The following is an 11,478-nucleotide window of genomic DNA, read 5'->3' on the forward strand; positions in this document are numbered from 1 at the left end:
AGTCGTAAAATTAGAAATCTTCCCTATCATATTTGATTCCAAATCTTGAGGGAGTTTCAATTCTAAGGAGTTGTGGCTTAGTGATTCAAGTGTTTATCTCAACATTGTCAGCAATCCTGCTTCCACAACTCTCTCAGGCAGCGCAGTCTAGGTGAAGGAAGTCCCCCTCAGAATCCTTTACTCCATACCCTAAACCAGGGCTTCCCAAACGTTTTAGCTCATGAAACCAGTTTGGGAAGCACTTGGAAATTGCAGAACCCCTAACATCAATTACAGTTTAGAAGACCTGCTATATACACAAACATAGTAAGAAAGTAAATAAATTCACCATTCTCCATGTTGAAATCATTTCTTGCCTCTAATTTGCATTTAATGGGATGAATGGAATGTTTCTAGTCCTCACAGATCCTCTTAATGTTGGGCACAATATTAGATAGTTGTATCCTTGCATAAGGATCATGTCAGTTTCTGTCGGATCATGTCGGTTTCTATATTTTGTTTTCATTGCTGCATAATATGAAAATCCAGCCTCTCAAATGTAAGTTGTGGAAAATAGCAATAAGCAATGCACAGCAGATTTTGCCAAGGACGGATATTCTTCACTTAGGCTAATCCAGAATTTAGTCAGCGGAAAATCTTTAGGTCTTTTCTGCGTATGAAGGTCGGATGTCACGTCAATTAGATTTTCATATTCTTGAACTGATAATTCGGCGGGTTGGGGCATGACAACGAAAGGATTTTATACCCATCTCTTGTTCTTACTAGAAATGTTGGGAAAATACTCATCAAGTGCAGGAAATAAAGTAATTTTGTTGTACCATTTCATCAAGAAAATCTTCATCAAAACTCACATCAAGAACAATAAATTTATGTATAAGTTTTAATGCATATGTGAAATTAAATAAAATTTTCAAAAAAAAAACTCACATCATGCTCCATCACAAAGTCTTGCAGTGTGGAAAAACAATCAAAGTTTTTTCCTTTCACCATTGAAATCCAAAAGTCAATTTTTCTAGAAAGTGATGAAATTTTGTCCAACATGTTAAAAGTGGTCACATTTTTGCTTTGTAGGGTCATATTAATTTCATTCAGTTTTGTGAATATATCAGCAAGATATGCAATATGCATTAACCAGCTGCAACTTAACAGGCTCTCTGAAAGTGAAGACTTTGTCACTAAAATACTCTTGCAGTTCGAATAGCCTTTCCAATACTTTTCCTGGGGATAACCATCTCACTTCTGTAAGCAGTCGTAAGGCTGTGTGTTGGCTTCCCATTTCTTCACAGAGAGTTTTCAAACAATGGGACAGCAGTAGACGACTTTTGATATAATTAACAATTTTTACTGCTTCGTCGAGCACTTTTGTCAGGGGCTTGGGCATTTTTTTCACTACAAGTGCATGTCAATGAAGGGCACAGTGAGTACTGCTGCAATTCGATGCAACCCTCTTCAGTCTGGAAATGGTTCCAACAAATCTACTCGTGAGACCTTTGGCTCGATCTGTGCACACGTGCAAGCTCTTTTTCCACAGAATGGCATTCTTCATCATGTAGTTAATACCGATGCAGTTAAAAATTTATTCTTCATTTGTGTGCTCTTGCAAAGTTTCACAAAACAGCACATCTTCCTCAATATCCTTCTCGTACACATACCTAATGAAGACTGCAGAAGACCTGCTACATCTGTTTTCTCATCCAATTGTATTGAAAAAGCATCACATAACAAAAAACGAGCTATTAATTCCACTTCTGTGTCTTCAGCTAGATCCTTAATACAACTCGAAACAATATTATTCGACATTTGCACTTCATCAGTTTTCCTGCTGAACTGCTTGTTGAACATACACTTCACTTTGTCGTTTAAACAAGGCTTAATGATAGATTCTCCAAGAGTGTGGGCTTATCCCAGTAAAAAGGTTCAGCTGCATTCTCATTCTCTGCCTTTGCTCTCTTTACAGTTTCCATCTGAAAACCTTAACTGGTTCCAAGTGAACTCGTTTTCGTTTAAAGAAGGACACATCCTTATCTTTGTGCTGGGGATGATTTGCTTCCAGATATCTTTATAACTTTGTTGGGCCAAAGAACTGTTAGACAGAATTTTATCATATAAAACAAATTGTGCATCTGGTGCCTCTTTATTCTCGGCCGAGGTGAATCCAAGTGACAAATAATTTTCAGATATAGGCCTCATGGAAGAAACTTTGTGAAAAAACGGTGCCACCTCACTACTTGCTTCAGATGAATTATCCTTTCTCCTATGTACTTTTTTTCTGTTTAAATTTTAAAATGTGGCCAGCCTCGTGCCAAGATAAATCCGAGTCCCATTGGTTGAAAATGGCGTCTTGAGGCTTGACATCAACAGCGTAGATGTCAGTGCAGAAGTCAGGCCTCAGGATGCCATTTTGTTTTGTTAGGGTCGAGGCAAATGTTTGCTGCCATAACAGACACACAGGGCTTTAAAAACACAGGTAAAAAGTATTTTAAAGAAATATAGTTATTACTAGTTATAGTTATTACTACCCATTTCATCCATGGAACCCCTATGCCTTTTCACAGAACACAGTTTTGATAACACTGCCATAAACCAACACTTCTAGTTTTATCTGCCTAAGGGGTAAAAGTTTCCTATGTATACCTATCATAATTTTACATACCTCTATCATGTTCCACCTTAACCTCTTCCACTCTGTGGGGAAAAGACCCGGCTTCTCCAGTCTCTACACTCCACCCCAAACAACATCCTGGTGAACCTCTTCTGCACCCTCCCCGATGCTCTCACACCCTTCTTATAGCTCAGTGACTACAACCACATGCAGTATTAACCAAAGATCTGACCAAGGTTTTATGAAGTTGGAGCATAATCTCCCTCCTTTTCTATGCAATGCCCTGGCTGATGAATGCCATTGTCCCACATGCTTTCCTAACAATATTGTCCAGCAGTGTTGCAGCCTCCATAGGTCTATAAACTTGAATTTCAAGGTCCCTCTGTTCCCCAACGCTCCAACATTTATAGCCTTATTAATATTCTCAAAGTAAATCACCTTTTAGTGTTTAGTCTGGACTTAAGACCATCTGCCATTTGCAAACCACTTCGCCAATATGCCAATATCTCTCTGCAGCCTAAGACAATCCTCCACAATCTCAACAACTCTGCCAGTCTTTGTGTCATCCATGAACTTACTGATCTTGCCTCCCACATCTCCACACAAATATGGAGTTAAACAGGAAAATCTGCATATGCTGGGGTTGAGTGCAGTACACAAATGTTCTGGAGAACTTCAGCAGGTCATGCGGCATTCAGAGGAAGTAAAGGATAACCAACATTTTGGACCTGAGTCATTCCTGATGAAGGAGGTAAGGTCAAAATGTTGCTACCTTTTACTTCCTATGGATGCTGTGTCTATTACAAACAACAAGGGTCTCAGCACCAATCCTCGTGGGACACCAGGCATCCAATTGCAAAAACAACCCTCCACCATACCCTCTTTCTTCAATTATCTAGCCAATTTTGGTTGCAGTTTTCCAACTGCCCTGGATGCTAGGGGCCCTATTGGTTTGAACCACTCTCCCATCTGGGACATTGACAAACGCTATTCTATATGAATCTCATCTACTTCCTTGTCCTCATCCATCCCTACCTCACACCCATGTGGCTAAGAGTCTTTTAAATGTCCCTATTATACTAGTCTTCATCATCACCTGCATGACAGGTCCACTTGAGACTCTGACAACAGCTGGAAAGAACCAGTTTTTGAATCTGGAGGTTTGTGTTTTTACAGACTTGTGTATCTTCTGCCTGATGGAAAGTGGTGAGATAAAAGAATGAGTCTGATAGGACATGTTCTTCAATATGCTGGCAGCTTCCCCGCAACAGCAGGAGGTTGAGATGGTTGACAGAGGGGGTATGGTCTGTGTTTAAGGTTTTGTAGGTTTTCTTGTTTTTATTAGCTTAATTTTTTGTTTTCGTTGTGAAGAGGTTTTCTACTGGTTTTGATAGTTATGTTTTTTTGTGTGTTGTGTTAGTTGGTGTAATGGCTTGAGTTGCCTTCAAAAACATCACCAGAAAGCACCAGCAGTATTGGAAGGGCAGCTGGCCCATCCAGTTTGAGCCAAACAATGATGGTGACGAGGGCATGGAGGTTTTGTGAACCAGCTGTATCTGTACAGAGTCAACACTTTGGCTTCAAGAACAGTAATGAACCAGGAGAGTTTGTGTCACCTTTCAGCAACAATCCCTCTTCATTATGCCTACATGAACATGAAGTGTTCCAATTTCATGTCAATGCCACTCTGAAGTGGTTCCACACTCTCCATTTACCTTTCACGTTTCCATTTCCCAAACCCATCCCAGTGCTTGCTTTTCATACATTTGCTTCCTCAGGTGTCTCCACACCTGTTTCCCTGTTCCTGCAGGACCTTGGGAGCTGACAGCTTCCAGATTATATCAGGGGTCTGGAACAGGAGGGTAATTCAGATGCCTGGAGCTTGGATTCACTACTGGACCGGACATATGGCCTTATGGCAACAGAGGTTACAGGGAGCGTGGGAGATGGTGGCATTGGAAGGATGGCTGGATCCCTGGACATTCAATGTCTGCAGGGACTCTCTTTTGCTTCTCTTACTCCACTTGCAGGGGTGGGGGTGAGGAGGGGTTGGACTAGCGGCACTATTTAGTGTGCCTTTACAGGGAAATAAAAGTAAACACACTTTGGGTGCTGTGTACATGACAATAAATGAACCGTGACCCTTGAAACCTTGCCATTCTTAACCTCTCCCACCTCATTTTTATCCTGAGAACCCAATAATATTAAAATATTGGGAACCCAAGACGTAACTGCAGGTAGGCAGTTAGGAATTGAGGCTGTGCTGTGTCTTGCTGACTAAGTTTAATGGAATTTTACTTTAGAGTTTTTGAGACTTATTCCATCCCCCTTTAAAACATGCTCAATACCTGACAAGGCTAAGAAATACCCACAGTGATACCTGGCTCTATGCCGCCCTCTGGTGGCGTCTTACTGATAATGTAGGCATGCTTTCTCGGAATGGGACACCGAATTGCTTTTAATCCATGCACGTGAATGGGGCAATTAATTTGAGGAAATATAGATTCATACATCTAAAGACACTCTTGTAAATAGTCAAATTGATTTGTTTCCAATAAATTCAGCCTGTTGTTTTAATTCATTCACTCTAGCTAACAGTCCAAGATCAGAAGGGCATGCAGAAGATGGTGAATGCAACCAGAACATCATGCAAACCTCTCTCCCCTCCATGGCCTCCAGCTACATCTCCCTCTGCAAAAAACATAGTGAAAGATCTAACACACCATGAACACACAGTCTTCTCTCTCCCCCCTATTGGAGAGAAGGTTTAAGAATGAGAGAGCGTTCACTAACAGATTAAAGACAGTTTCTTCCCCGCAGCCATCAGGCTCCTGAATGAATCCAACAACGGAGCAGCAATGCTTCATTTGATTGGTACAAATTGATCTTCCATTTAACTGCAACCCAATAAACTGCAAAAGTGCTCTTTATGTAACTGTACACCACCGGCCTACTGCAGGGGGAAACCTCGGTACCTGCAGGAGTGTAAGGGGACAGGACAACACCTGGCCGACTGTCAATCAGTCGGCCTGAATGGATCAACCCTCACCCGGTCGGGTGTCAATCACCCTCTGGGATATAAGCCTGCACCAGCCTCCCGAAGTTTCACTCAGAGTTACTGCAGCTACAGACAAAGAAGTCACATGACCCTCCATAATCCACACTATAAACAAGAAACGACCTTTGACCAAGGATGTGTTTCCTGTTTAACTAGTACCCCTTTCCTGTGATAAATCGCACAATGACTAAAAACAAGTTTTTTTCACCATGCATTAGGTGAGATAAAAACTAGAGGACATGAGTTAAGGGTGAAAGAGGAAAAGTTTAAGGGGAACATTGGGGGGAACTTTTGTGCGGAGTGGTGTGAGTCTGGAATAAGCTGCCAGTTGAAATGGTGAATGTGGGCTTAATTTTGACATTTAAGAAAAAAATGGATAGGTACATGGATGGGAGGGGTATGAAGGTGTATGGTCCAGGTTCAGGTCAGTGGGACTAGCAGAATAACAGACTAGAAGGGCCAAATGGTCTATTTCTGTGATGAGGTGTTCTATTTTCTATGGTCATTCTTGAACATACTCTGCTTCACTAGACCTGGTAGGTACCATCCCACCAAGACCACCCATAAATTGAAGGAACAATACTTAATTTTCCATCTGGACACTCTCCAACTGGATGGCATTAACATCGCCTTCTCCAGTTTCTGCTAGCCTATTCTCCGCGGTCCCTCCCTTCTCTTTCCCTTTATCTTCATTCCTCGAGTTCTCCATCCCCTTCCCTCTCCAATCACAGAACCAGCCCTCCTCCTACTGCTTGTTGTTGTGCCTTCCCTCCATTATCCACCTCTTGCCATTTGGACTGTGCTCTGCCCCTTGCTCGCCTGCTCCTTGCTCCCCCACCCCCTACGCCCCCTATATTTTGTTTGGACACTTGCCTACATTTTTTTATACCTTGATGAAGGGCTCAAGCCCAAAACATTGGTTATGTCCCTTTATCCTTGCTATATAAAGTACACAGTTTGACCTGCTGAGTTTCTCCAGCGTTGTGTTTTTACTTCAACCACGGTGGCTGCAGAATTTTGCATTTTACCTCCAAAGGTTCTCTTCTGGGTGAAGAAGTTCCTCCTCATCTTTGCCCTGATGCAATATAGCATCCAAAGGGAGTTGGACATGTCGATAAAAAGTAAAGAATTTGAGGAACAGTGGAGTGAGGATGGGTGTTTAGCCAGCTGTATCCATTTGTATAGAGCTAGCTCCATCCTGTGACTTAAATTTTTAATTTAGACATACAGCACAGTAACCGACCATTTTGCCCCTCGAGTCCATTCTGTCCAATTTACACCCAATTAACCTACAACCCAGGTACTTTTCAAATGGTGGGAGGAAACAGGAGCCCCCTGGAAAACCTAAGCAGACACAAGAAGAACGTACAATCTCCTTACAGACAGCGCGGTATTCGAATCCCAGTCCCTGATCGCTGGCGCTGTAAAGGTGTGGCGCTAACTGCCAAGCCAACCGTGCCACCCATTCTCTAATCTGAAAATTAATTTTGTTTCCATTTCAGCTTTTTCCATTTGCACTGGAGGTTTGGAGGAATATTTCAGGGTTTTCTTACACTCATTGTCATTCATTTTCTTTCATCAAAATGGAGGGTGAGAGGCTGAGGGTTGATAAGATCATTAGGGTTATGGACAAAATGAACACTCACTGTCTTTTTCTCAGGGTAGATGATTCTAGAACAGGAAGGCATTCCTTTAGAGGGGATAGACAAAAGAGGGACCAAATGGGCTACTTTATTAATCCTAGGTGTGGTGAAACCACTATTGTACATATTTGTCATATGTAAATAACATGACCTTTCCTGTTTGACCCTGCTTTCACTGGCTGGCTCATGACTCCTCCCCTTTTTATCCCATAAAGACTGTAATGCCACAACCATACCCCCAGTTTGAGTCCAGGTCAGTGTGAGCAACCAACACATGGATGCTGTCCATCTCTTGTAAATGAAAGCCTTCAGTTTCGGCAACTTCAGTCTTTGTGTAATTGATCATGCATCATTAGGGTTGCCTGTATTTGGAACATATCTGTAGAAACAGATATGATTGCAAAGTTCAAAAGACATTTGGTCAGTTTAGAATGACATGGACCGAGTGATGGCAAATGAGACTAGCCCAGAATCCCAATTTGGTTGGCACGAACAATTTGGACTGAAGGGCCTGTCTGTGCTATATAGCTCCAAATGCCATTTAAACAGAGTCAATTGGTGATGACAGGTGAATTCCCATTCTGTGCATTATTATTAATCAGGCACAGACATATAACTACATAAATCAAATCTAGAGCTACACACCTCACTAACTTTGAATAAATAGTTCATATGTTTTACAGGCCACAAAGAACTGTTTATTCCAGCAAGGGTGTCACACAGATCTTGAAGAAATAATAAGCAGATTTGAACCATTCATCGAATTCAATAAAATTGGCAGTGGAATCCTCATCAATACCTGAGAAACGGCTACATTCCTGCAGATTAAATACCCATGTGACGGTAAGTTTTCATGCATCCTAGACTTATGAAATGAAAGATTTGCATTTATATTGAGTCTTTCATGGGCAGTAAATTAAGGACTTCTGAAGTGTAGTCACAGCTGTAATGAAGTGACACAGAAGCCAATTTCTTCCCAGCAGGTTCCTGAAAACATCAAATGCTGCTGACCAGATGTTAGTAATGTTGAGTGAGGGGAAAAAATATATTTTGGGCAGGATCCAGTAGGAATAACTACCCTGTTTGTGCTTGCAAAAAAATGACCATGGAATCTTTAATACTGATCTGAGGGCCTACGTGATAAGGGAGATCTGGCAAAAAGTGACAGCTCCAGCAATGGAGCACTTCCCACAGTCCTTTCTCTGGGCAGGCGGCGTGAGATCTGGCAAAGAGTGACAGCTCCAGCAATGGAGCACTTCCCACAGTCCTTTCTCTGGGCAGGCGGCGTGGGTTTTGAAATCAGGATCTCCTGAAATGGAGGAAAGTGCACTTCCCATGTTGGCCAGTGGAATTATGGCTGGAGATTTATGACAAAATATTGCTCCTTCTTCCAGCCGCCCTTGGTCATGTGACTAAGTGTGACAGCAGCAGATCCACAGCAGATACCTTCTCCCTGGCCTGACCCTCAGCCCTGGAACTTATGCATGACAAGGTCACTTATCTCTGAGTACTATTCTTTGACTACAGCTCTGACAACAGGGTAGTTCAAGTTCTAGTTTATTATCATCTGACTGTACAGATGAAACACCATTTCTCTGGATCACTGTACACACAATGCAGAGCACATAATGATCACTTACATGCATACAAATATAATATACAGAAATTGTATATAAGGGTTGCAGGATATCATTCTTCAATCTCACAGCCTGTGGGAAGAAGCTATTTTCCAGCCAGCAGTCCTGATTTTATGCTCCTGTACCTTCTTCTTGATGGAAATAGGTCGAAGAAGCTGTGTGTCGGATGGTAGGGATCCTTGGTAATTCTTTGAGCTCTATTTAAGCAATGTTCCCAGTGAATTTCATCAATAGAGGAAAGGGAGGCCACAGTGATCTTTAAACCACCGTACATTTTGAAGGGTGGGAGGATACCAGAGCACCTGAAGGAAACCCACACAGACACAGGGAGATTGTACATTCTCCTTACAGACAGCATTAGATTTGAATCCAGGTCGCTGGTGTTGTAACAGTGTTGCACTAGGCCACTATGCTAACCATGTGGCCCCACTACGCTAATCATAATCTTCTCGATCTTCTTGATGATCCTCTCTCTATATTGACTTCTGGTCCAATGTTTTGGAGCTACCGTACCACACAATGATGCAGCCAGACAGAACATTCTCAATTGTGCACCTGCAAAATGTTGTCAAGATGAGGATCTTCGCCTTGTCCTCCTCAACTTCCTCACCACTGTGCCTTAATCCTGACCAAAAATATTGACTGACCATTTCTCCCCAGCTCCTCATTGTTTACACTCTTTTTTAAACCCAATTGCTAAAATTCAGTGCTGTTGAATTCAAAAGAAGACAAACCTGCTCCCCTGGAGTCTCATTAGACTTCCAGCACTGAGTTGGTACCTTCATGGACAAAACAGAACTGCAGCACCCAGAGAGAAAACTGCAGGGTGGCAATGCTCTACGGTTTAATCAATGCCAATTCCACCACAATCAAATCCACTACCGAATCTTCATTGTATCCCCAGAGGACTTCACTAACACGAAAGGATCTGTCAGATGATGCCTGAGAGCTCTATGAAGGAAAGTTTATTCTCATTTGTAGATCCCTTCTTTTACTGCAGGTGTGTAAATAGAATATTATTTTTTTTTTAAATCAGCAAAAGGGAATGGGTGGTCTGTCTGCTCCCAACATGGCTTGAATCCAATCCAAACCTCACAGGTGGAAAGTTTCATTGAAAGGGACCACAGGATTGCTGAATTTTAAACAGGAAAGCCTGGCCTCAGGCAGGGAGGCATGAGATTGTAGCACAAGCTCAATCCAATTTAGCTCAAAATCAATCATAAAGTAGAGGGAGCTGCATTCTTGTAGTGCCTTTCATGGCTTCAGGTGCTCCAAAAGTACTCTCCAGTTATGAGTACTGTACCATTAGTGAATTTTGAAGTTGGGCCAAAATCATACAGCAAATTATTCTGCTCCACCAGACAGTTAAGAGTCTGTTTACAAGACTATTATCAGTAAGCCAAGTCCTGATTTCTGAAGACTCATTGAGTATAGAGTCAATTGTATATTCAAATGTTCACCATAGCAACCACTGGCAAGACATTTTAGTCTCGATGAAGGGTTCTGAGCCGAAATGTTGACCATTTTTTTTCTTCCACTAATACTGCTTGACCTGCTGAGTTACTTATGAATGTATAAAATAGGAGCAGGAGTCAGCCCATCAAGTCTGCTCTGCCATTCAATAAGATGGCTGATCTGGCTGTGGTCTCAGCTCTACCTTCCCGCCTTTTTTCCATCATTCTTAATTCCTCTAGAATGCAAAAGTCTCTCTAATTGTGGCTTAAATATTTGTAATGAGACAGCCTCTTACTGCTTCCTTGAACAGAGAATTCTACACCTTATGATAAGGGGAACAACCAGAACCTTTTTTTTCCCATTGTGGTAATGGCCAATACCAGAGGATATCTGTTTCGGGAGAGCGGGGGAAAGTTTAGGGGAGATGTCAGATGTAGGCATTTTTTTTAAACACAGAGAGTGGCGGGTGCCTGGAATGCATTGCTGGGGATTGAAGTAGAGGTTGGTTTCATAGTATATTTAAAAAATGCTTAGATAAGCACATGGATGTAAAAAAAAATTGGAAGGTCATAGACTGTGAGGGAGGGAAGGGTTTGCTTGATCATGGAGTAGATTTATCTGGATATACATAACATCATGGGTAGAAAGGACTGTACTGTGCTGCAGTATTCTATGTTCCATGGACAACTTAAAACAGAGGGAATGCTTCAGTGTCACAAGTGTCTTCCATTGGTTGTGTTAAGTAAGACTGTGAACTCTCAGGTGGATGGAAAAATCCCATTGCACTATTTTGCAAGAAGCAGGGGCTTCTTCTTGATGTTCTGGCCAATACTTATCCATCAAACTATACCCTAAAACAAATGATCTGATCATTGCTATTGATGGGAGATAATTGGGTCCTAAATGTCTGCATGCTACTTGGTTTACAACAGCGATCAAACAACAGAATATGGCAGAGCTGTTAGAATCTTTGGCAGATCCTGAAGTTTTGAAAGATCAATTTAATTAATGCTCTTTCTTTTAGTTTGCTCAGTTCCCTCTAGGAGTTGTGTCAATCTTCCATTGAAGTTATAATACCTGGAA

At 41.8% G+C, this 11,478-nt stretch overlaps 1 pseudogene; it reads right to left on the reverse strand.

Moving 5' to 3' along the window:
- Positions 1 to 334: 334 nt before the first annotated feature.
- On the reverse strand, positions 335 to 2,190 carry LOC138756722 (zinc finger BED domain-containing protein 5-like; annotated as a pseudogene).
- Positions 2,191 to 11,478: the final 9,288 nt, after the last annotated feature.

This window comes from Narcine bancroftii, chromosome 3, assembly GCF_036971445.1.
Source record: "Narcine bancroftii isolate sNarBan1 chromosome 3, sNarBan1.hap1, whole genome shotgun sequence".
Taxonomy (NCBI): Eukaryota; Metazoa; Chordata; class Chondrichthyes; order Torpediniformes; family Narcinidae; genus Narcine; species Narcine bancroftii.